The sequence below is a fragment of the Bombina bombina genome, chromosome 2 (assembly GCF_027579735.1).
Source record: "Bombina bombina isolate aBomBom1 chromosome 2, aBomBom1.pri, whole genome shotgun sequence".
Taxonomy (NCBI): domain Eukaryota; kingdom Metazoa; phylum Chordata; class Amphibia; order Anura; family Bombinatoridae; genus Bombina; species Bombina bombina.
The window spans coordinates 555776800-555798047 of NC_069500.1; positions in this window are offsets into that span (position 1 = coordinate 555776800).

Genomic DNA, 21248 nt, shown 5'->3' on the forward strand with positions numbered 1-21248 from the left:
CTACCCCAATGTATGAAGGTTAACATAAATCCTGCTAGAACACATTTAATACTAGTTTTGTGCTTAAATATTAACTAATATAGCATTTTTAATAATGGCATTTTTTATATATTACCTAATGATATATATTACACTGTGTTACATTGATAAGCAAATATGCATTTATGTTCTTATAGATAAATGTACAAATCCCCCAATCTAGAATTCTAGAATCTAAACTTATTCTGAAATCAAATCTTTTTAGTTAATATTTAAAAAGAAAACAAAACTAAGGGGCCGATTTATCAAGTTCCGTATGGAGCTTGATGCCCCTTGTTTCCGACGAGTCATCAGGCTTGGCGGAAACAGAAGTTATGAAGCAGCTCCATAATTTGTCTGCCTGCTCTGAGGCCGCGGACAGAAATCAACCTGATCAAATACGATCGGGTTGATTGACACCCCCTGCTTAGCGGCCGATTGGCCGCGAATCTGCAGGGGGCGGCATTGCACCAGCAGTTGCAATGATGTAGCTGGTGCAACGATAAATGCCGAAAGCATATGCTGTCATTTATCGATGTGCGGCGGACATGATGCGCTAAATCGTATCATGTCTGCTCGCACATTAATAAATATACCACACAGTCTTCTGCCTGTGTCTTCTGTTTCTTTTTGTGCTTAAAATGTAAATGATAGTTTATATTTATTTAAAACAACAAGCTTTACCTTTCTATATACAGTAAATATTAAAAATGACATAAAACTACCTTTAGATTGCATCATGTATAAGCCCCATCTCCAAACTGTCCCATTTTAAAAATCCAAACTATTCCGAAATCCTAGCCTTTTCCGGTCCAAAGCAGTTTAAGTAATGGTTTATCTACCTGTAAACATATTCTTGCACATCACAAAACAGGTCAGAACACAAACATGATTGAGTATTTCTACTTCACAAATAGTAGCCATGCAAATAAGTACATAAGTACAGTTTGTTTATTCTTAAATTCCGTTACTATGGTAATAGGGCTATGATTCTAGTGCCAGTGCCTTATACACAGTGTTTAACATAGCTAATTAAACATATAAAACCTTGTACTTTAATATCTAAATCAAGGACGGCTGTAAAAACATTACAGTTTGCTAAACAGTCTGAGGTGCTAATAGGAAATATAAAAAATTATATAACATAAATAATATAGTAGAAATATAGAATTATTGTGGATTAAATATAACTCAAGGATTGTTTTATGCTTTTTTAGTACAGATAAATGACAATATCCATCAACTTTATGGGAGATTTCTTGGGTACTCTTAAGCCATTTGAGTTACAACTCAAATTTATAATTTTGCAACATAGTTCTTCAGCCTGAAATAGATTTTATGATGATCATCTGTCTTTTAATATGTAAGAGTTGCTGCTGCTGGGTAATAATACATTTGAAAATAATAAATTAATAAATAAATAAATATTTTAGTGAAAAATGAATACATGAAAATAAGTGTGGTACATATGTAACCAATGAGCTTTGTCAGGTGTATAATGTGATAAATGGATTAACATAAAACATTCAAAATGTCATATCAATAGAATAGATGTGTTTCATTTTCCCATAGACAAAGTAACACTTGAAAAACTTCCTATGCCTGTAAGTTAAAAACATACAGATCAAATTTAAGATGATTTTCTACTGGGCATTGATCCAAACCACAAAAATGAGCTCAGTTCCACAGACAACTGTGGTAGATTATCTACATACATCGTTCCAGTGTGTCAAATTACCTTAAATACCTGCCTACTTATACAGAACAGTATAAATCATAAATGTTCCCAATTTCTGCATATATATTACATCAAAGAGTTACTATAATGTGTAGTAGAATATATATATATATATATATATATATATCCATATATACACAAACACATATAAATATATGTATATATACTCACCATTCATACATATTTTATTATTGTTCCCTTTAATTTCAACTGCTTGTTTAAAAATGAAATGTTGCTTTTTTAAAAAAATTTGCATTTTTTCTTGGTCAAACATCAGCACAACTGTGTGTCTCAGAGGTGTGGTACAGGCCTGTGAATATATTTAAAACACAACTGGATTTACACAGATATTTCTGTGGTTACACTTTAACACTAACATATTACACTTTAACACTAACATATCTGGCACAGAAAATAACCAAATTATGCTGCTCATGACCAATTCTGATTTTATACACATGCCTAGTGTACAATTTATCAGAATTGGTCAGGACCAGAATAATACATTTCAATTAAAAGCATTTTATAACCTTGATAGACACTTCTAACTTTTAATTTCCCACCACTACAATCTTTCTGTCCAATCTTACTCTTTTCAACTCTCTCATTCTTTTTCTAATCCCTCACGCTAAAGTACCCTTATCCCTCACACACCAGCTCCATAACACATTTGTATTTATAGTTATCCTAGGAGACTCAATTCAGAGAAGTGCAGGAGCAGGAGATGTGGCACAGGTAGGCAGCAGAGTTACTGAACTAGTTAGGCCTCTGATGATTACAGAACATAAACCTCAAAAATACACCTCCAAGGGAGGATGACAAATCTGTTTAGAGTCCTTTGGACACAGCGGCCAACAGTTCCATAAGGTTTAGACAGTGATGGATGATGACCACAACAGAGCAGGAAGGGCAGGGGCAGAATAGGCAGAAGCTGGCAGCAGAGTTACTGAGCTAGGTAGGCCTCCGCTACAAAAAAAAAACAAAAAAAAACCTCCAGGGGAGGAGGACAAGAATGTGCGTAGAGACCCTTAGACACAGCGGTCAACAGTTTGCTAACATTTTTTACTTTAGCTGATCATAACCACCACATAGCAGGAAGGTCCGGAGCAGGAGAGGTAGCAGCAAGTCCCAAAAATGCACCTGCAACCACGGATGACAAACATGTGCTTAGAGTCCCTTAGAAACAGAGGCCAATAGTTTGCTACAATTTTTTACTTTAACTGATGATGCTTACCACATAGTAGGAAGAAGACGCAGCAGCCGGCAGTAGAGTTACTGAACTTGGTAGGCCTCTTGTACACAAACCTCAAAAATATACTGTTCCTCCACAGAGGCCAACTGCTTGCTACGCTTTTTTTAATTTAACTGATGATGATATCCACAAAGCAGGAAAAACAGGAGCAAGATAGGCAGCAGCAGGAAGCAGAGTTACTGAACTAGGTATGCCTTTGGTACACAAACCCCAAAAATACACCTCAAAGTGAGGAGTACAAACATGTGCTTAGAGACCCTTGGACACAGCGACCAATAGTTTGCAAACATTTTTTACTTTGATGATGACCACCCCATTGCAGGAAGGGTAGGAGCAGGAGAGGTAGCAGCAGAGTTACTGAACTTGGTAGGCCACCGGGACACCAACCCCAAAAATACATCTCCAAGGGAAGAGGACAAACATTTGCTTAGAGTCACTAAAGCACAGCGGACAACAATTTGCTACAGTTTATTACTTTAACTGTTGATGACCACAAAGCAGGAAGGGCAGGAGCAAGAATAGCAGCAGTAGACATCAGGCAGCAGAGGTACTGGACTAGGTAGTCCTCCGGTACACCTCCAAAGGATGAGGACAAACATGCTTAGAGACCCTTGGACAAAGTAGGCAACAGTTTGCTACAATTCTTTACTTTAACTGATGATGACCACCACAGAGCAGGAATGGTAGGAGCAGGAGAGGTGGCGGCAGCAGAGTTACTGAAGTGGCAGCAGAGTAACTGAAGTAGGCCTCTGATTATAGTACACAAACACAAAAAATTACACCTCCAAGGAAGGTGATCAAACACGTGCCTAGAGAGTCCCTTGAAAACAGCAGCCAAAAGGTCAATAAGGATTTGTCATGGACTGATGACCACCATAGAGCATGTATGAGAAGGAGCTGCAGAAGGCAGCAGAGTTACTAAAGTAGGCCTCTGGATTATAGTACACCAGCCCTATACATACACCTCGATGGAAAAGTGACAAGTGGAGTAAAAGTAGTATGGGTGAAAGGAAATAAAGTTCTCACATTCCTCACTTTCCCAACAACCTGCTCCTTAAACATGACCACAGTCTTTTCTGCCTCTTTTTCCTAACTTGTGTGTACTCCATGCATTGGCAAAACATCTTATCTGACTTCCAGGCCTGCCTCCAGCCTAACGTTGTCATAATGAACTACTGCCTCTAGGACATAGGTATGGCCTGAAACTAATGGAAGAATCCAAGACCAAGCTAACAAAGATATGTGCCAAAACTCTGTTGCACGTTGTGTCTAGCTATTCCCCAAGGATTTGTCATTGACTGATGACCACCACAGAGCAGGAAAAGCAGGAGCAGTACACCTTCAAAGAAGGCAAACAAAGACGTGCCAAACTTTGAATTTCTGTTGGAAGCTTTAAACCATGAAGCCTTAAACACATAATGCTGCTGGGCAGAAGAATTGCAGGCCTCTTCCACAGCAGTGTTAAAGGCAGTCGCCTTCTTAGGCAGGAACATGAGAAGATAGGGCTTACGAAGAAGACAACATCACTACTATGTGGAACTTGACTTTGGAGATGGTGGAACGCTGAAGCAGCAGAGGGCTATCCTCCATGCTATGGTTTCCTGTCAATTCATTGGGATTAGGAGCCCATTAGGCAGAGATGAGTGGACCATGATTGGTCAGTTATTGGCAGTTAAAGATATATCACTGAGCACTTGAACCAAAACTCTGTCAGTCTTGGTCAAGTCATAGACTTGTTCAGTCCTCTCTTTACCGAGTTTGATGCCTTCCTGGAAAATTGTGGAGTGGTTCCTGGTGGCATACTAAGTAGTGAAGTAACAGCACTTGTCAGGAGGCTGAAGGAGTAGATAAAAGATTGCATGCAGAGCGTCTCCAGACAATTTTTTTTCAGTAAAAGTTTTGCACCCAGAAGTAAAATGGTTTGAAAAGGGTAATTCCATAATTATGAATAAAAAAATAAAGGGAAGTAGCTGATCATGTGTACATTCTTTTGGAATAAAAGTTGTATTAAGTTGTCACTCAAGAGAAAAATATTTTTTGGCAGATTTAGAACTCTGTAATAAAATCATAAAATATAAATTTTAAATATACTGTGAGCAGTGGAGAACTTATCTATGGTGACATACTGATTATAAGCCCTTAACTTTAATAACTAACTACAAATTGCTAGATGGTCATCTAGACTACTCTCTTTTACATGTAAGTACAGGCCAGGAAATGAAAATGCGACAGCTGAATGTCCTTGCCATCACCAGATGTTCAACTGGGGGATGATGTAGAAGTTGTTTTACTTTTTACAAGCACTATCACTACAGTAATGCAAGAACAAAATTCAAGCTGCCTCTTTAGCATGGCCAATTCAGCATGCATCATTGGAAAAGGCCCAGGACTTAAAGGAACAGTCTACTTCAGAATGTTTTATTGTTTAAAAAGCTAGATAGTCCATTTATTACACATTCCCCAGTTTTGCATAACCAACATGGTTATATAAATATACTTTTTACCTCTGTGACTACCTTGCATTTAAGCCTCTGCAGACAGCCCCCTTATTTCAGTTCTTTTGATAGACTTGCCTTTTAGCCAATCAGTACTGACTCTTAGGTAACTCCACAGGGGTGAGCACAATGTTATCTATATGGCACATGTGAACTAGTGCTGTCTAGATGTAGAAAAACTGTCAAAATGGCTTGAGCTAAGAGGCGGCTTTCAAGGACTTAGAAATTAGCACGTCTCTATCTAAGTTTATTGGAATCTCCTCCTTCACTATCTCCTCGGGCTCATAATCAAGTTCTTTCTGGTCCAGAGTAAAGGCTGGCTATAGAAGACATGCTGGGAGTCAGAATAATATATCGTCATCAGCCAAAACAGAGACTGGGAAAATCTGCTCAATAATTCCCTCTTATCCCTCCCTGATTTGCACAATGGGATCATACACTACTCCTGCAATGTCTGTCCTGCTGCTGCATCTGCTCGGAGACAACCTTCTGATTATGACAAACCCACCTGGCTGCTGCTATGAAATATGGATGAAATTAAGAGAGCGGCAGAACTGGCAGTAGTAGAACTGATGTGGCACTTGGGGCGAACACTAGTATAGGTGGTTTTGGGAGTAGATTAGACATGTGCAATTTGTTTCGGCCAAAATTTGGCTGATTCGGAGATTCTGATGAATCCGAATTTACGAATAGGCACCATAACTAAAATCTTGAAAAATTCCAAAAACGAATAAATCAGTTTCTGAATTTTCAGATCCATTCTTCTATTCATTCTAATCTAAACCTAAAACTGGGGAATGGGTAATAAAGGGATTATCTATCTTTTAAAACAATACAAATTCTGGTGTAGGCTGTCCCTTTAAATAAACCTATTAACCCCTAAACCGCCGTCCCCCCACATAGCCAACACTAAATAAACCTATTAACTCCTAAATCGCCGTTTAAATCTCCTTCACTTAAAATAAATAATTTTGTTTCGGCAAATTAGGTTAAATTTAATAATTTTTCAGATCCATTCATTATTTCAGAACCATTTGTTATTTTGGATCCATTCTTTATTCATATTCATTACTCTATTCTAAACTTTAGAATAGAATAATGAATATGAATGAAGAATAATGAAAAAAGAAAAAAAGAGAACCTCAAGACACTGGATCTCTGTGCAGTGTTAAAAACCCCTTTAATATGCCCCTAACACAAGGTAAAAAACTCACAAGATTAAAAACAAATATGTGCAATCAGTGCATTCATGTGCACAAACATATGTCACCGTATGTGTGATTTTGTCCGTGTCCAAGATAGTCCAAAGACTCCACATATTTTGTTTGTAAATGTTTATGGTTGGCAGTCCAAAAAGTAAATAAACTTAGAACAAAATATTTGACTTACTCCAATTATGAGGATAGGTAACCCTCGGCTTTACTGCGCCCTGTATGATTTGATTTGTTAGGTACGGAAGCCTCACTGGGACCTAATTCCTCCTATAGCGGATATACCACTTAACAGTTTAACAGCTTGAACAGCTGATTATCACTCTAAGTACGTTTCGTTCCGTTAACGACTAAACTTTTTCAAGAGCATACACTCTAATGCTCATGCCATACTTATATACCCTAACAGGTTATTCCCTCACACTCTTAATGCAACATTCAGAAAAAAATGGAATGAGTCTGTTGTTATGACATTACCTCTGTTAATTTAAACAGTGTCCAATTCAGTTATATATCACTCAGATAAAAAACAGGTCCTTTTGAACCGGTCCCTATGTTTAAATTATAGTAACAAATTAGTCTAATTAAGTAAACAATTAACTTTTATAAGATAGTCTGAATATTGCATTAATTTATTTCATAAATATTACATTTCACACCTTAAAAATAATAAATAGTATAAATATATGCTAATTAAAAATACACACACTAAAATACATTTTTATACATTATTAAAAAAGTACTACTAAAAACGTAGTAATAAAGGGACATGGCACATGAGATATTTAAATACCTAGAACGATAAATCATAGCATCCCTACCTCACTAGTTCATATACCCTTTTTTTTAAAAAAGATATACACCTATAAAACTCTAAGAGATATAAAATCTATACTTTTGTGACTATATTCATACCTATTCATGTCATCTAATAGTACCACTTAAACTAAAAAGACTTGGATATCTATATCAATGTTTAAACCTATAGGATACAGAGAGTCCAATTTTTTGATCCAAAAAGTCTCCTATTGTCTTTATTTCAACAGTCTATTAGTATACCATTTATTGACAGTTATGTGTTCTATAATTCTAATCTCTAAGCTTTTGGGATCTTGATCATGGATCTTTTCAAAATGTGCTGAAACACTTTCGGCTAGATTACGAGTTTTGCGGTAAGGTAAAAAAACAGCGTCAACAGGTCCTAACGCTGCTTTTTCACTACCGCTGCTATTACGAGTCTTTCAGGTTTAGGGGCCCCGCACACTTTTTTGGCCTTACCGCAAACCAACTTACATAAACTTCGTAAACCCTTTTTTCTATGGAACTTCCATAGCGCTGGTATTACGAGTCTGTCCTAGAAGGCAAAAAGTGAGCAGTACACCCTCTACCTCCAAGATCCGTAACGCATTCTAAAGTCAGTAGTTATGAGTTTTACACTACAACGCTGTAGCATAAAACTCATAACTAAAGTGCTAAAAAGTACACTAACACCCATAAACTACCTATTAACCACTAAACCGAGGCCCTCCCGCATCGCAAACACTGAAATAAAATTATTAACCCCTAATCTGCCGCTCCGGACATCGCCACCACTATAATAAACAAATCAACCCCTAAACCGCTGCACTCCCGCCTCGCAAACACTAGTTAAATATTATTAACCCCTAATCTGCCGCCCCTAACATCGCCGCCACCTACATTATATATATTAACCCCTAATCTTCCGCCCCCAACGTCGCCCCCACTATATTAAATTTATTAACAACTAAACCTAAGTCTAACCCTAACCCCCCTAACTTAAATATAATTAAAATAAATCTAAATAAAATTACTATCATTAACTACATTATTCCCATTTAAAACTACAGTGGGACCTCGGTTAACGAACGACTCGGTAAGCGAAAAATTCGGTTTACGAATGAAAATTCTTTTAAAAAATTGCCTTGGTTTACGAATTTTTTTCGCAATACGAAACAAGTGTCCCAGTTTGCCCCTCGGTTTACGAATTTTTTTCGCAATACGAAACAAGTGTTCCGGTTTGCCCCTGCATACTGAAGTGTGGGTAGCAGTGTGGAGGTGTTGGAGAGGTTTTGGAGCCATTTGCAGCAAGTTCTTGAGCCTTTTGGAGCCATTTGCAGCAAGTTGTTGAGCCTTTTGGAACCATTTGCAGCAAGTTGTGGAGCCTTTTGGAGCCATTGGAGCCATTTGCAGCAGGTTTTGGAGCCTTTTGGAGCCTTTTGCAGCAGGTTTTGGAGCCTTTATTTGACTTTTTTCTCACCTCCGGAACGCATTAATTGGTTTTCAATGCATTCCTTTGGGAAACCGTGTTTCGGTTTACGAATTTTTCGCAATACGAAACGTCCCGGAGAACGAATTAAATTCGTAAACTGAGGTCCCACTGTAAATACTTACCTATAAAATAAACCCTAAGCTAGCTACAATATAACTAATAGTTACATTGTAGCTATCTTAGGGTTTATTTTTATTTTACAGGCAAGTTTGTATTTATTTTAACTAGGTAGAATAGTTATTAAATAGTTATTAGCTATTTAATAACTACCTAGCTAAAATAAATACAAATTTACCTGTAAAATAAAACCTAATCTATGTTACACCTAACACTACAATTAAATAAATTCCCTACATTAAATACAATTAAATAAATTAAATTAGCTAAATTACAAAAAAACAAATTACAGAAAATAAAAAACAAATTACAGATCTTTAAACTAATTACACCTAATCTAATAGCCCCCCCAAAATAAAAAAAACCCTAGCCTAAACTAAACTACCAATAGCCCGTAAAAGGGCCTTTTGCGGGGCACTGTCCCAAAGAAATCAGCTTTTTCCTGTAAAAAAAATACAAACATCCCCCCAACAGTAAAACCCACCACCCACACAACCAACCCCCCAAATAAAATACTAACTAAAAAAACCTAAGCTCCCCATTGCCCTGAAAAGGGCATTTGGATGGGCATTGCCCCTAAAAGGGCATTTAGCTCTTTTGCAGGCCCAGAGCCCTAACCTAAAAAATAAACCCACCCAATACACCCTTAAAAAAATCCTAACACTAACCCCCGAAGATTCACTTACCAGGAGAAGTCTTCATCCAAGCGGCAAGATGTCCTCAACGAAGCCGGCAGAAGGGGTCCTCCAGACGGGCAGAAGACTTCATCGAGACAGCATCTTCTATCTTCATCCTTCCGGGTCCATCTTCAAGACATTCAACGTGGAGCATCCTCTTCAAATGACGGCTTCTTCATAATGAATATCTCTTTATGTGACGTCATCCAAGATGGCGTCCCTTAGATTCCGATTGGCTGATAGAATTCTATCAGCCAATCGGAATTAAGGTAGAAAAAATCCTATTGGCTGATGCAATCAGCCAATAGGATTGAACTGATTATAACAGCCAAATAGAATGCTAGCTCAATCCTATTGGCTATATTTAATTATAGTGTCGTGTTAGGTTGTTAGTGTAACTTAGGTTTTATTTTACAGGTACATTTGTATTTATTTTAGCTAGGTAGTTATTAAATAGTTAATAACTATTTAATAACTATTCTACCTCGTTAAAATAAATACAAACTTGCCTGTAAAATAAAAATAAACCCTAAGCTAGCTACAATGTAACTATTAGTTATATTGTAGCTAGTTTAGGGTTTATTTTATAGGTATTTAGTTTTAAATAGGAATAATGTAGTTAATGATAGTAATTTTATTAAGATTTATTTAAATTATATGTCTCTTGTTAGGTGTATCCAGTCCACGGATCATCCATTACTTGGGGGATATTCTCCTTCCCAACAGAAAGTTGCAAGAGGATCACCCACAGCAGAGCTGCTATATAGCTCCTCCCCTAACTGCCATATCCAGTCATTCTCTTGCAAGCTCTCAACATAGCTGGAGGTAGTAAGAGGAAAGTGGTAAAATATAGTTAGTTTTTTCTTCAATCAAAAGTTTATTGTTTTTAAATGGTACCGGAGTGTACTATTTTATCTCAGGCAGCATTTTGAAGAAGAATCTGCCTGCGTTTTTCTATGAGCTTAGCAGAAGTAACTAAGATCCACTGCTATTCTCACATATGTCTGAGGAGTGAGGTAACTTCAGAGGGAGAATGGCGTGCAGGGTATCCTGCAATAAGGTATGTGCAGTTAAGTTTTTCTAGGGATGGAATTTGCTAGAAAATGCTGCTGATACCGGATTAATGTAAGTTAAAGCCTAAATACAGTGATTTAATAGCGACTAGTATCAGGCTTGCTATCAGAGGTATATACTCTGATTAATGTGCAATATAAAACGTTTGCTGGCATGTTTAATCGTTTTTATATATGCTTTGGTGATAAAACTTATTGGGGCCTAGTTTTTTCCACATGGCTGGCTTTATTTTTGCCTAGAAACAGTTTCCTGAGGCTTTCCACTGTTATAGTATAAAAGTTACAGTTGGTGCAGTTAAAATTACAAACTGTGACATTCAGCTTCCCTCAGCAGTCCCCTGCATGCTATAGGACATCTCTGAAGGGCTCAAAAGGCTTCAAAAGTAGGAGCTGTGGCAGTTGTTATGACTGTTTAAAAAACATATTTTTCATTTTGTTAATCTGTTTTTTTTTTATTAAGGGGTTAATCATCCATTTGCAAGTGGGTGCAATGCTCTGCTAACTTGTTACATACACTGTAAAAATTTCGTTAGTTTAACTGCCTTTTTTTCACTGTTATTTCAAATTTTGGCAAAATTTGTCTCTCTTAAAGGCACAGTAACTTTTTTTTTTTTTTTTATATTGCTTGGTAACTTGATTTAAAGTGTTTTCCAAGCTTGCTAGTCTCATTGCTAGTCTGTATAAACATGTCTGACATAGAGGAAACTCCTTGTTCATTATGTTTAAAAGCCATGGTGGAACCCCATAGGCGAATGTGTACTAAATGTATTGATTTCACTTTAAACAATAAAGATCAGCTGTTATCTTTAAAAGAATTATCACCAGAGGATTCTGACGAGGGGGAAGTTATGCCGACTAACTCTCCCCACGTGTTGGATCCTTTGACTCCCGCTCAAGGGAATCACGCTAAAATGGCGCCAAGTACATCAAAGACGCCCATAGCGATTACTTTGCAGGACATGGCGGCAATCATGGATAATACCCTGTCAGCGGTATTAGCCAGACTGCCTGAATTCAGAGGAAAGTGCGATAGCTCTGGGATTAGATGTAATACAGAGCGCGCAGATGTTTTAAGGCCCATGTCTGATACTGCGTCACAATATGCAGAAGCTGAGGAAGAGCTTCAGTCTGTGGGTGACGTCTCTGACTCGGGGAAACCTGATTCAGATATGTCTACTTTTAAATTTAAGCTTGAGAACCTCCGGGTGTTGCTTGGAGAGGTTTTAGCTGCTCTGAATGACTGTGACACAATTGCAGTGCCAGAGAAATTGTGTAGACTGGATAAATACTATGCGGTGCCGGTGTGTACTGACTTTTTTTCCAATACCTAAAAGGTTTACAGAAATTATTACTAAGGAGTGGGACAGACCCGGTGTGCCGTTTTCCCCCCCTCCTATTTTTAGAAAAATGTTTCCAATAGACGCCACCACACAGAACTTATGGCAGACGGTCCCTAAGGTGGAGGGAGCAGTTTCTACTTTAGCAAAGCGTACCACTATCCCTGTCGAGGACAGTTGTGCTTTTTCAGATCCAATGGATAAAAAATTAGACCGGCAATGGATCTAGTAGGGGGCAGACTTTCTCTCTTCGCCCAGGCGTGGGCAAGAGATGTTCAGGATCCCTGGGCGTTGGAGATCATATCTCAGGGATATCTTCTGGACTTCAAAGCTTCCCCCCCCCACAAGGGAGATTTCACCTTTCGAGATTATCTGTAAACCAGATAAAGAAAGAGGCATTCTTACGCTGTGTGCAAGACCTCCTAATAATGGGAGTGATCCATCCAGTTCACAGATGGAACAAGGACAGGGATTTTATTCAAATCTGTTTGTGGTTCCCAAAAAAGAGGGAACCTTCAGACCAATTTTGGATCTAAAGATCTTAAACAAATTCCTCAGAGTTCCATCGTTCAAAATGGAAACTATTCGGACAATCCTACCTATGATCCAGGAGGGTCAGTACATGACCACAGTGGATTTGAAGGATGCTTACTTTCACATACCGATTCACAAAGATCTTCATTGGTTCCTAAGGTTTGCCTTTCTAGACAGGCATTACCAGTTTGTGGCTCTTCCCTTCGGGTTAGCTACAGCCCCAAGAATTTTTACAAAGGTTCTGGGGTCTCTTCTGGCGGTCCTAAGACCACGGGGCATAGCAGTGGCCCCTTATCTAGACGACATCCTGATACAGGCGTCAAACTTCCAAATCTCATACGGACATAGTGTTGGCATTTCTGAAGTCACATGGGTGGAAAGTGAACGAGGGAAAGAGTTCTCTATCACCCCTCACAAGGGTTTCCTTCCTAGGAACTCTGATAGATTCTGTAGAAATGAAAATTTACCTGACGGAGTCCAGGTTATCAAAGCTTCTAAATTCCTGCCGTGTTCTTCACTACATTCCGCGCCCTTCTGTGGCTCAGTGCATGGAAGTGATCGGCTTAATGGTAGCGGCGATGGACATAGTGCCATTTGCGTGCCTACATCTCAGACCGCTGCAATTATGCATGCTCAGTCAGTGGAATGGGGATTACACAGATTTGTCCCCTCTGCTAAATCTGGATCAAGAGACCAGAGATTCTCTTCTCTGGTGGCTATCTCGGGTCCATATGTCCAAAGGTATGACCTTTCGCAGGCCAGATTGGACAATTGTAACAACAGATGCCAGCCTTCTAGGTTGGGGTGCAGTCTGGAATTCCCTGAAGGCTCAGGGATCGTGGACTCAGGAGGAGAAACTCCTCCCAATAAATATTCTGGAGTTAAGAGCAATATTCAATGCTCTTCTAGCTTGGCCTCAGCAACCGTGAGGTTCATCAGATTTCAGTCAGACAACATCACGACTGTGGCTTACATCAACCATCAAGGGGGGACCAGGAGCTCCCTAGCGATGTTAGAAGTCTCCAAGATAATTCGCTGGGCAAAGACTCACTCTTGCCATCTATCAGCGATCCATATCCCAGGTGTAGAGAACTGGGAGGCGGATTTTCTAAGTCGTCAGACTTTTCATCCGGGGGAGTGGGAACTCCATCCGGAGGTGTTTGCTCAATTGGTTCATCGTTGGGGCACACCAGAATTGGATCTCATGGCGTCTCGCCAGAACGCCAAGCTTCCTTGTTACGGATCCAGGTCCAGGGACCCAGAAGCGACGCTGATAGATGCTCTAGCAGCACCGTGGTTCTTCAACCTGGCTTATGTGTTTCCACCGTTTCCTCTGCTCCCTCGACTGATTGCCAAAATCAAACAGGAGAGAGCATCGGTGATCTTGATCGTGCCTGCGTGGCCACGCAGGACCTGGTATGCAGACCTGGTGGACATGTCATCCTTTCCACCTTGGCCTCTGCCTCTGAGACAAGACCTTCTACTACAAGGTCCTTTCAATCATCCAAATCTAATTTCTCTGAGACTGACTGCCTGGACATTGAACGCTTGATTTTATCAAGGCGTGGCTTCTCCAAGTCAGTCATTGATACCTTAATACAGGCACGAAAGCCTGTAACCAGGAAAATCTACCTTAAGATATGGCGCAAATATCTTCATTGGTGTGAATCCAAGAATTACTCATGGAGTAAGGTTAGGATTTCTAGGATATTGTCCTTTCTCCAAGAGGGTTTGGATAAAGGATTATCAACTAGTTCTTTAAAGGGACAGATTTCTGCTCTGTCTATCCTTTTGCACAAGCGTCTGGCAGAGGTTCCAGATGTCCAGGCATTTTGTCAGGCTTTGGTTAGAATTAAGCCTGTGTTTAAACCTGTTGCTCCTCCATGGAGCTTAAACTTGGTTCTTAAGGTTCTTCAAGGAGTTCCGTTTGAACCCCTTCATTCCATTGATATCAAACTTTTATCTTGGAAAGTTCTGTTTTTGATGGCTATTTCCTCGGCTCGTAGAGTCTCTGAGTTATCAGCTTTACAATGTGATTCTCCTTATCTGATTTTCCATACAGATAAAGTAGTTCTGCATACAAAACCTGGGTTTTTACCTAAGGTAGTTTCCAACAAGAATATCAATCAAGAGATTGTTGTTCCATCATTGTGTCCTAATCCTTCTTCAAAGAAGGAACGTCTTTTACATAATTTGGACGTAGTGCGTGCTTTAAAGTTTTACTTACAAGCGACTAAAGATTTTCGTCCAACATCTTCCCTGTTTGTTGTTTACTCTGGACAGAGGAGAGGTCAAAAGGCTTCGGCAACCTCTCTTTCTTTTTGGCTTCGGAGCGTAATACGCTTAGCCTATGAGACTGCTGGACAGCAGCCCCCTGAAAGGATTACAGCTCATTCTACTAGAGCTGTGGCTTCCACCTGGGCCTTTAAAAATGAGGCTTCTGTTGAACAGATTTGCAAAGCGGCGACTTGGTCTTCGCTTCATACCTTTTAAAAATTTTACAAATTTGATACTTTTGCTTCTTCGGAGGCTATTTTTGGGAGAAAGGTTCTACAGGCAGTGGTCCCTTCCATTTAAGTACCTGCCTTGTCCCTCCCTTCATCCGTGTACTTTAGCTTTGGTATTGGTATCCCACAAGTAATGGATGATCCGTGGACTGGATACACCTAACAAGAGAAAACATAATTTATGCTTACCTGATAAATTTATTTCTCTTGTGGTGTATCCAGTCCACGGCCCGCCCTGTCCTTTTAAGGCAGGTCTAAATTTTAAACTACAGTCACCACTGCACCCTATGGTTTCTCCTTTCTCAGCTAGTTTCGGTCGAATGACTGGATATGGCAGTTAGGGGAGGAGCTATATAGCAGCTCTGCTGTGGGTGATCCTCTTGCAACTTCCTGTTGGGAAGGAGAATATCCCACTAGTAATGGATGATCCGTGGACTGGATACACCACAAGAGAAATACATTTATCAGGTAAGCATAAATTATGTTTTCAATTAGGGGGTGTTAGGGTTAGACTTAGGTTTAGGGGTTAATAAATTTAATATAGTGACAGCGAAGTTGGGGGTGGCAGATTAGGGGTTAATAAGTGTAGGTAGGTTGCGGCGACATTGGGGACGGCAGATTAGGGGTTAATAAATATAATGTAGGTGTCGGCAATGTCAGGGGCGGCAAATTAGGGGTTAATAAGTGTAAGATTAGGGGTGTTTAGACTCGGGGTTCATGTTAGGGTGTTAGGTGTAAACATAACTTTAGTTTCCCCATAGGAATCAATGGGACTGCGTTACTGAAATTTACGCTGCTTTTTTGCAGGTGTTAGACTTTTTCTCAGCCGGCTCTCCCCATTGATGTCTACGGGGAAATCGTGCCCGAGCACGTACGACCAGCTCACCCTGACTTAAGCAGCGCTGGCATTGGAGTGCGGTATGGAGCTCAATTTTGCTCTACGCTCACTTCTTGCCTTTTAATGCCGGGTTTGTAAAAACCTGTAATACCAGCACTGCAGGTAAGTGAGCGGTGAGAAAAAACTGCTCGTTAGCACCGCACAGCTCCTAACGCAAAACTTGTAATCTCGCCGTTTGTTTCTCCAGACCTGTTGTAATATTAGTGAGTTGTTCCCTCAATCTGTATTTTATTTTACGTTTGGTCCTACATTGATACGTTTTTGCTGCATCTGCATTTCTAAAAACTTTGTGATCCTTACTAATATGTGGACACATAACGCAGTTCTTAACCTTACATTTATAAAGACCCGGTGTGGCACCCCACCATTGCACCAGCTCTTTAACCATTTCATGTCTCCTTAGTTTAGTTGGTGCTAAAAAGTTTTTAATATCCTTATTCTTTTTAAATCTAATTTCAGGTTCAGGTCCTAAAGTTTTCTTTAATATAGGATCTAAATTCAAAACCTGTCAGTGTTTTTTAAGGATTCTTTTTATTTGATAATGATGGGCATTATATTTTGTTACAAATGTGGGTATAAATTTATTTTCTAAAGGGTTATTTTTGTTTTTATTTTTATATGGCTTTTTAATGAGATTAACTCTTTCCATATTATCTACCTTTTCTTTCATATTTTTAAGTAGTTCATCCTCATACCCCTTTTCTTTAAATTTGTTTGTTAAAATTTCTGCCTCCTTTTCATAATCCTCTTTTCCTGTGCAGTTGCGTTTTATTTGCTGATATTGTCCCAGGGGTATGTTACTCTTCCATTGTTTGAGGTGCCCACTGTTGGCATTTAACAGACCATTACGGTCAGTCTTTCCCCTGAAATTCTTAACTGCTACAGTGGTAGTATTGTCTATATTTTTGTTTTTAAAAAGTGATAGATCTAAAAAGTCTATTATTGTTTTGGAACAGTTATAAGTAAATTTTAAGTTAAAACTATTCCTGTTAAGGTGTTCAATTAGGCTCTCAATATCTTCAAGGGGCCGCTGCCATACCATTATGATATTGTCAATGTAACGAAAATATCAAACAATATTCTAATCATAAGGGTTATTGGCCCAGTTATATTCATCCTCAAATTGAGACATGTATAGGTTCGCATATGATGGGGCGAATGTTGTCCCCATCGCGGTTCTCTGTACCCGTTTGTAATATACGTCCTCAAAAAGAAAATAGTTATGATTTAAAATAAATTTAATACTGTACACAATGAATTCAATCTGGTTATGGGGAAGATTACATTTCAAACATTCTTGTTATATTTTTGCTGGACCCTTATCATGTGGAATACTCGTGTAAAGGGCTGAGACGTCACAGGTCACCCATATGTAATTTTCTTTTCATTCCATGCCTTCAAATGTATCAATAGTATCCATTAGATACGATTTAGTTTCCTTAACCAGGGGTTGTAAATAATAATCTATATATTTTGAAAGATTGTCACATAGTGAACCAATACCAGATATTATGGGTCTACCCGGGGGTTGGGAGGGATTCTTGTGCACTTTGGGCAGATGGTAAAAGCACACAATTTCTCTTGTTAAGTGTAGTCAGTCCACGGGTCATCCATTACTTATGGGATTATATCTCTTCCCCAACAGGAAGTTGCAAGAGGATCACCCAAGCAGAGCTGCTATATAGCTCCTCCCCTCACATGTCATATCCAGTCATTCTCTTGCAAGCTAACTAAAGATAGGTCGTTGTGAGAGGTCTGTGGTGTTTTTAAACTTAGTTTATTTCTTCAATCAAAAGTTTGTTATTTTAAATGGCACCGGAGTGTGCTGTTTTGTTTCTCAAGCAGCATTAGAAGAAGAATCTGCCTGCGTTTTCTATGATCTTAGCAGACATAACTAAGATCCACTGGCTGTTCTCGCACATTCTGAGGAGTGAGGTAACTTCAGAAAAGGGGAATAGCATGCAGGGCCCCCCTGCAAACGAGGTATGTGCAGTAAATTATTTTTCTAAGCAATGGAATTGACTGAGAAATTACTGCTGATACCAATGTAATGTAAGTTCAGCCTTAAATGCAGTGGTAGCGACTGGTATTAGGCTGAGGAGTGTGTGTACACTGAAGTATTTTTCTAGGGAATGGAATTTGACTCAGAAAATACTGTTAATACTGAAGTAATGTGTGAGCCTTAACTGCAGTAAAAGCGACTGGTAGCAGGCTTATTAATAACACTTCATAACTTTTAAAATGTATGTTCAAAACGTTTACTGGCATGTTAATCGTTTTTTGTGAGGTACTTGGTTATAAAACTTATTGGGGCATGATTTTTACCGCATGGCTAACTTTTGTTTCTGCATAGAAACAGTTAACTGAGCTTCCCCACTGTTGTAATATGAGTGGGAGGGGCCTATTTTAGCGCTTTTTTGCGCAGTAAAAATTCAGTCACAATCTTCCTACTTCATCCTCCATGATCCAGGACGTCTCTAGAGAGCTCAGGGGTCTTCAAAATTCATTTTGAGGGAGGTAATCAGTCACAGCAGACAGTGTTTGACTGTGATAAAAACGTTAATTATTAAATTGTTATCCGTTTTTGGGTATTAAGGGGTTAATCATCCATTTGCTGGTGGGTGCAATCCTTTGCTAACTAAATACATTTACTGTGAAAATTTGGTTGCTATAACTAATTTGGTTCATTGTTATTTCAACTGTGACAGCTTTTTGTGCTTCTTAAAGGCACAGTAGCGTTTTTTATATTGCTTGTAAATTTATTTGAAAAGTATTTTCCAAGCTTGCTAGTCTCATTGCTAGTCTGTTTAAACATGTCTGACACAGATGAATCTGTTTGTTCACTATGTATGAAGGCCAATGTGGAGCCCCATAGAAGGTTGTGTACTAAATGCATTGATGTAACTTTAAATAAAATTCAGTCTTTACATGCAAAGAAATTATCACCAGACAACGAGGGGGAAGTTATGCCAACTAACTCTCCACACGTGTCAGTACCTTCGCCTCCCGCTCAGGAGGTGCGTGATTTTGTGGCGCCAAGTACATCAGGGAGGCCCTTACAAATCACTTTGCAAGACATGGCTACTGTTACAGAAGTATTATCTAAATTGCCAGAATTAAGAGGCAAGCGTGATAGCTCTGGGTTAAGGACAGAGCGCGCTGATGATGTGAGAGCCATGTCCGATACTGCGTCACAATTTTCAGAACATGAAGACGGAGAGCTTCATTCTGTGGGTGACGGATCTGATCCAGGGAGACTGGATTCAGAGATTTCTAATTTTAAATTTAAGCTTGAGAACCTCCGCATATTGCTAGGGGAGGTATTAGCGGCTCTGAATGATTGTAACACGGTTGCAATTCCAGAAAAATTATGTAGGTTGGATAGATACGATGCGGTACCGGTGTGTACTGACGTGTTTCCTATACCTAAAAGGCTTACAGAGATTATTAGCAAGGAGTGGGATAGACCCGGTGTGCCTTTTTCCCCTCCTCCCATATTTAGGAAAATGTTTCCTATAGACCCCACCACACGAGGCTTATGGCAGACGGTCCCTAAGGTGGAGGGAGCGGTTTCTACTTTAGCTAAGCGTACCACTATCCCGGTGGAGGATAGTTGTGCCTTTTCAGATCCAATGGATAAAAAATTAGAAGGTTACCTTAAGAAAATGTTTGTTCAACAAGGTTTTATCTTACAGCCCCTTGCATGCATTGCGCCTGTCACTGCTGCGGCGGCATTCTGGTTTGAGTCTCTGGAAGAGGCCATTCGCACAGCTCCATTGGATGAAATTATGAACAAGCTTAAAGCACTTAAGCTAGCTAACGCATTTGTTTCTGATGCCGTCGTACATTTAACCAAACTTACGGCTAAGAACTCCGGATTCGCCATCCAAGCGCGCAGAGCGCTATGGCTTAAATCCTGGTCAGCTGACGTGACTTCTAAATTTAAATTGCTTAATATTCCTTTCAAAGGGCAGACCTTATTCGGGCCCGGCTTGAAAGAAATTATCGCTGACATTACGGGAGGTAAGGGCCATGCTCTACCTCAGGACAGGGCCAAATCAAAGGCCAAACAGTCTAATTTTCGTGCCTTTCGTAACCTCAAGGCAGGAGCAGCATCAACTTCCTCCGCTCCAAAACAGGAAGGAGCTGTTGCTCGTTACAGACAGGGCTGGAAAACTAACCAGTCCTGGAACAAGGGCAAGCAGGCCAGAAAACCTGCTGCTGCCCCTAAGACAGCATGAAGAGAGGGCCCCCTATCCGGAAACGGATCTAGTGGGGGGCAGACTATCTCTCTTCGCCCAGGCTTGGGCAAGAGATGTCCAGGATCCCTGGGCGTTGGAGATCATATCTCAGGGATATCTTCTGGACTTCAAAGCTTCTCCTCCACAAGGGAGATTTCATCTTTCAAGGTTATCAGCAAACCAAATAAAGAAAGAGGCGTTTCTACGCTGTGTACAAGACCTCTTACTAATGGGGGTGATCCACCCAGTTCCGCGGACGGAACACGGGCAGGGATTCTATTCAAATCTGTTTGTGGTTCCCAAGAAAGAGGGAACCTACAGACCAATCTTGGACTTAAAGATCCTAAACAAATTCCTAAGAGTTCCATCATTCAAAATGGAAACTATTCGAACCATCCTACCCATGATCCAAGAGGGTCAGTACATGACCACTTTGGACTTAAAGGATGCCTACCTTCACATACCGATTCACAAGGATCATTATCGGTACCTAAGATTTGCCTTCCTAGACAGGCATTACCAGTTTGTAGCTCTTCCCTTCGGGTTAGCTACGGCTCCAAGAATCTTTACAAAGGTTCTGGGCTCACTTTTGGCGGTACTAAGACCGTGAGGCATAGCGGTGGCTCCGTACCTAGATGACATTCTGATACAAGCGTTAAGTTTTCAAACTACCAAGTCTCATACAGAGATAGTTCTGGCATTTCTGAGGTCGCATGGGTGGAAGGTGAACGTGGAAAAGAGTTCTCTATTACCACTCACAAGGGTTCCCTTCCTAGGGACTCTTATAGATTCTGTAGAGATAAAAATTTACCTGACGGAGGCCAGGTTATCAAAACTTCTAAATGCTTGCCGTGCCCTTC